The sequence below is a fragment of the Amphimedon queenslandica genome, unplaced genomic scaffold (genome assembly GCF_000090795.2).
Source record: "Amphimedon queenslandica unplaced genomic scaffold, v1.1 AMPQUscaffold_13390, whole genome shotgun sequence".
Taxonomy (NCBI): Eukaryota; Metazoa; Porifera; class Demospongiae; order Haplosclerida; family Niphatidae; genus Amphimedon; species Amphimedon queenslandica.
This window is the reverse complement of record NW_003546374.1, coordinates 28,627-34,898: the sequence shown is the minus strand read 5'-3', so window position 1 is coordinate 34,898 and position 6,272 is coordinate 28,627.

Sequence of the window (6,272 nt, the reverse complement as noted above, 5' to 3'; positions counted from 1 at the left end):
ACATTATCCTTGTCTGACATAATGACTTTAGAGTGAATCCACTTGGGATTTGAAAGCTGGTACCATCTTTGTATAGCATATGTCCCATTTAATAGAGCAATGATTTCACTCTGGCCATTGCTATCTAAAGCTCTGTTTTACACAATAAGCCAGTTTGAATCAAATCGATTCAGAAACCAGCTTAATTGTGTCCACACGTAACTGTGGTTGAATCGTTTTACAATGCTACATTGCATACATAATATAGCTGCTCAGTACTTCAACCGGCTGGATTATCTCAAACCACCTCCTGAGGTGGTTTTGGTAAGTTGGTTTCAAACTGCATTGAAATTGTCCACACATAAACTGATTAATTTCTAAACCTGTTCCAAACCGCTTCAACGTCATAGTTTAAACAGGCCTTAATACTAGCATGAGATATTCAGGCATACACAACTCATTTAATTTGTATGTCGCATCAACCATTAGTACTTCAGGAAATGAGGCAAATGTAGTTTTCATTATGCCATCTTGAAATAGACACCAGAGAGTGTCCTAGTTTCATCAAGAAACACTTCAACATTTCAACCTATAAGAAATTTACAAAAACTTTTTAAGAGCTAATCGTTCACTAGAGATTACCCTCAATTGATCGTAGTCAAGAAAATAAACCTCCAATTTGTTTTTGTCTCAATAGCTGTCTGTACATTACTGATATCCTTCAATGTAATGACCTTCCCTGTTTTATGACTCATTTGCTGTTGCAACTTCTTGTTAACATTCATGGACAAGAAATGACAAGCCACCTTCTCAACAATGTGGATATGCCCTTGACGAGGGAAATGATTATTGATATCCTATAAGATCAAAATATGACTTTCTCTGAAGGGTCAATCATAGTATACAGTATTACCATGAGTAGACAATTACTTACGGTGCCATTTTCATGATCGTGATCTTTATTAACCCTATAACTACTATATATGTATTTTTACATAAAAATTTAAATTTCTTAATTGACAAACTACGTCTTTTTACGTACAGTGATTTAACAGCAACAAGTGCTTATCTTTGCTGCTGTCAAAGGAGCTTTCATTTGTTGGATTGGTCGATTTAAGTGCTCTATTGTTCTTTAAGTATTGGCAAGGTCATGGCTAGACTGTACAATGCAGAAGAGGTGTAATGGATGATGACACAAATGATGTTTTTTTGTATTGGTTCTGATGATGAACTTGGATTTGAAGATGATGATGATAGTCATGACTGGTTAGAAAATTACAACAATATACTGATGTAATTACCCTTATATTTAACAATAGTACTCTTGCAACTGATGTTGCAATTAATGATGCTGTAACAGGTCATGTAGAACCAGCTAGCACTTCTCCTTGTTCAGCTGCTGACTTTGAATTATCTTCTCCTGCAGCAATGTATGAAAAAATTATACTGATATATTTTACAGAATGTATACTATATTTTTCTCTAGTATCACTGACTATAAGGGACGGATCATTTGGAACTGGTCTACATACAAAATTTCACAGAGCCAGTGGGTAATTATATCCTCTTCTCCACTCAAAGTATTTCAGCTGTTCTTCACAACTGTTTTAATGGATTTTATTGTCTCTGAAACCAACCAATATGCTTGCTACTGTATGGGGGATGAGATATATCAGAATTGGGAAACGATCAACATTGAGGATATGAACGTATACTTTGGCATTATGATCATAACGGATTGATGAAATTAAAAGCATTTAGTGACTACTGGCGCAGAGACCCCATTTTTCACTGTAATATCATAGCTGACTGTATGTCCAGAGACTGTTTCTTCAAAATCCACCCGATCCGTACATTTTGTAGACAACAGTTCCCTCATTAAACCATCTACTGACTGTCTTCATAAGATACGCCCATTCCACACAATGATAGGAGATTTCAGAACTGTACCACCCTCACTGTCAGTGTGCATAGATGAGGCTATGGTCCCATATAAAGGTCGCTCCTCTCTCAAAAAGTATATGCCACAGAAACCTATAAAGAGAGGTTTTAAGGTTTGGGTTCGAGTAGATGGTATTAACGGTTACATTTCTCAGTTTCACATCTACACTTAAAAAGAAACTTCTTCCATGGAAAATGGTGTGGGTTCCAGAGTTGTCAGAGACTTAACGGCTACAATTCAACACCAAAATCATCATGTGTACTGTGACAACTTCTTTTCCAGTTTTCAAATATTCCCTGATCTTTTATCTGTTGGTATTTATGCCTGTGGAACAATGAGAAGCTACCGAAAGAACTTTTCATCATAGCTGACACCTTCCCCAAGAGAGGAGACAGTGTCACACTTCAAAGTGAAATACTGCCAAATTTCACCATCTCAGTCTGGCAAGACACTAAACCATTTTACTGTTACTGCTACAAACAGTTAAGCCACTCTTCTCTATTCAGTTTCTCGGAAACGGAAAACTGGGCAACATCAAACCTTCTCTTGTCCGGAAGCCATCACCAATTATAACAAGTATATGGGTGGAGTTGATGGTAATGACCAACTCCGCCAGTATTATCATATTCAACTAAAGTGCCAAAAATACTACAAATATCTGTATTGGATGCTATTTGCCATTAAAATATCTAACACTTACATCTAATCTTATACATCACCATCATTGTCTACTGTAACCCAGTCTATGAAACACTTCCGTACTTCCTTGGTAGTACAAGGATATTGTTACCGCAAAATCAAGGGTAGACATCCAGTTATACTTCGGAAAAGATTTCAATCCAACAATTTTCTGTTGAAAGGAGAGGGCAAACAACATCCTTGCCACTTTTGCAAGACTCATGGTGTCGGGAAGGACACAACATGGCTGTGCCAAGAATGTAATCTCTAATTCTGCCATAGAAAGTATTCCGACACAGATTGTTTCCTGCTTTACCATAAAAAATATTGTTAGACATGTTAGAAGTTAGCTGTAGCTCAGATCACTTATTGACCTCTCTACTCTTGTCTTCTTAGTCCTATGTAGTGGTAGGAAATGATTGTCACAAAATGTGACTGCGAAGTGTTCTGTTTGCAGCCATACAATGATGCATTATTCTCTCTCTGTCACTGACAATCACATTACTAACTTGCTGATATAAGGGACCACTCTGTCAAAACGGCAGAACAGTAGAGCGTAGCTGACTGTAGCCATACTTCATTGAAAGTAATGGGGAAAATCAATGGGTGTTGTTAAATTTTGGTTAGCAACGAGCAAAAAGAATGGAGTTATTGTAGCTATTCAGCTTGTAGTTAATTTTCTGCTTTATTAATCATCCCTTCGCTTTTAGATACAGGTATCTAGGATTTGTAGAAGACGTAACTTAATCATCTTTTGCTTTGCCTTTGCGCAAACACAAACAAAAGAGGTAGATACATTTGTTTGTGATGCTTCCTGCTATAATTTGTTTCGTTCCGCAAGTGTTTATCGTACAAAGAGATAAATACCACGACAATGTTTTGAGAACATTTTATGTAAAACATACTATGATCTTGTCCACAACAAAGCACTGAAGCACCACTACTCACACTGTAGCTTTTTTTGAAGATCATTGATGGGGGTGGTCACAAATTTCTCGGCAACAGCATAGCAACAACAGCAGCAAAGAAGACCCTGTGACTGTTTGGGATTTTTGCTTCCAGTTTCCTTTCCATATCACTGAACTTCATTGGAGCATCCATTATTTTATATTCAGATTTATAAAAGACAGATGTGTGCTATGTTTTATTGTTATCCAGCTCTTATTGATTGAAATAGCGTTGTATCCCTTTAGTGGTCACGCATGCTTGCTTTGCCTTGCTTATATGCATGGAAACTTCGCACTACACTGGATAACCATCCCATAAGTAACACTACCAAGTTTCAAGTCAATTACTGCGAACTGTTGAGAATTATATTTTGCTAAAGTAGTATTACTAACATTTAATTTTTAATCAAAATATATTCCAAACGGGGGTGTACTTTGAATAGGGTTAACTTCTGTTTGTATTAATGACTGTCGGTCATCACTCAATTTCTGTCCATAGGCGGCTGCAGGATTTCACTGCAAGTATGGCAAAGGTGTGGCTAAAAGTGGGAGTGGTCAAAAAGTAGGTGTAGCTATGACTACACCCACATGCCTTGCTCTTGAGTTTAAGTGTGTCATGACTTCTATTTCAGCATTTTGGGGAAAAATCCAGTTGAAAAAGGCTCTGAACTACTCAATGAAGAGTTACCCTGCCTTTCTTATTTTCAAAAGGAGAAAATTCAGCGCCTAACAGACCTCTATCAATAGAGAGTATCTGTAGCTATAGGTGATTTAGCTTTTGAATGAGTCCTAGCTGACTCTGATGATTAATAATGATCTACAGTAACCTGCAGCTAGAATAACTGACTCCTCCATGTAGCAGCTTCATGTCTTCCTGATGCGACCATAGATATGGACCAATAAAGCTTACTGTGAATAAACCATGCATTTAGCAGCTTATTCTCCACTTATTATCACTTTGTGGAGCAAAATAATGTAGATTTTGTTATTAAAATTAGCTATAATCATGTAATGACTACTAAATAACTATTAATTAACTGCTAATTATGATGTCATCTTCCGGTATAAAATTCTAGTAGAGCATGGCCCTGCCCCTGCAGTCGCCTATGTTTCAGTGTAATACCTGCTTAACAGCCTAGTTTCAGTGTACTGCAAACAAAGTGATAACATTAAAAGTAGAATTCAATACTAGTCTCCTAGAATGATTCCTTTCCCTGATCATCTCGTAATATACTTCTTTCCTCCAAATACGCATGTCAGGTGCATGCTATGGTAAAGTATCTCCTGCTTGGCCCCTTCCACACGCTTCGGAGTATGTTTTCTTGCTCCATCTTGTGTTCTAGAATCTCTGTGTTAATAGAACAGATCTCAATTTTTTGCTGAACTTTATTTTTGATTCCAGAGCAGTGTAAGATGAGAAAGACTGTCCAACATGAAAAGGGAATGTGCTGCTCACCATTTTTTAGGCGTGGTATAATTTGTGGGTGTGGATTTTGGCATGTTTCTGAATTGCTAGATCTTTAGCCGTACATGGTGTGTCCAGTTGCCAAAGCAGTAGCTACTTCGTTTTAATTAAGTAGGTAATATGTTAAATTATTTTGCATCTATTAAGTCAAAGTCAACCTATGATCATGACAAGATCTAACGACAGTAAGTCATCTGTCCTAAACTCTGACACGGTCATAAATATAATATCTAGCTCAATGTCAGGCAAAGGCAGAGATGATGCCATAAGTATTAACTACGTTAATTTTGAATAATACTGATTTATAACTAAATACACTTTTTTCTTAGATAGGTTCTTAAAAGTTAATGATAAGGATTAGGACATGCTATTATGTATTTAATGTCAATGCATTTTTACATATTGTTTTGTAAAGGCAAGCAAATAAATGAAATGATTGGCAAAGTCACTTGTCGTTTTAGTTTAACTGCGATGTTCACTATTAAAAAAGAAACAGCTTGAGATATTTCAAATGGCCTGATAAAGCAAAATGAAGAATCATTAGACCAATAAAAGCAAATAATTTTTGCAAAACCAGTAGTGCCTGTAGGTGACAAGCAATAGCAACAGATAGTTTTTATCTAGAAAGCCGTTTTCTACTATGTTCCTTCTGTAATAGGTAGTATTTCATACCATTACCTCCTCAAACATGTGACATTACTATTTGTGACCATAATTGACAAAAGGTACCTTATGGCGGGTATGAAATGTGTCTTTATACCCATAAAATCCAACTTCCTGAGCTCCATTTATCATAAATTACTCCACAGTGTGCAAAAAGTTACTATGTAACTTTTAGAAACAATTTTTGTGCAATGGAGCACTCATAGGTTGATATTTTTCATTATAATGATGAACTTTAGAATCTGCCATAAGGTACCTTTTGTCAATTATGGTCACATTTGTTATAATGACGTCACATGTAGTAGCTACTGATCTTGCCTTACCAGTTAGTGTGTGCTTAGATAAATTTCCAATTGCATAGCAGTTTGTCAATCTGATGCATTCCACAGGACTTCTAGCATATGAGAATGAGTGTTGAAGCTTGAGTTAGGGATAGAGGAAAAGATCATGCTGCTTGCAATAGAGTGCTCACATTTACCTCGTGTTGACATCCAAACACTTATAAATTTCAAAGACGGCAAGCAAAACCTTTTAAAAGATATCATAAACATACATGAGAGTTGACGTCATGAGTTGACTACAGTACTCCATGAGACGA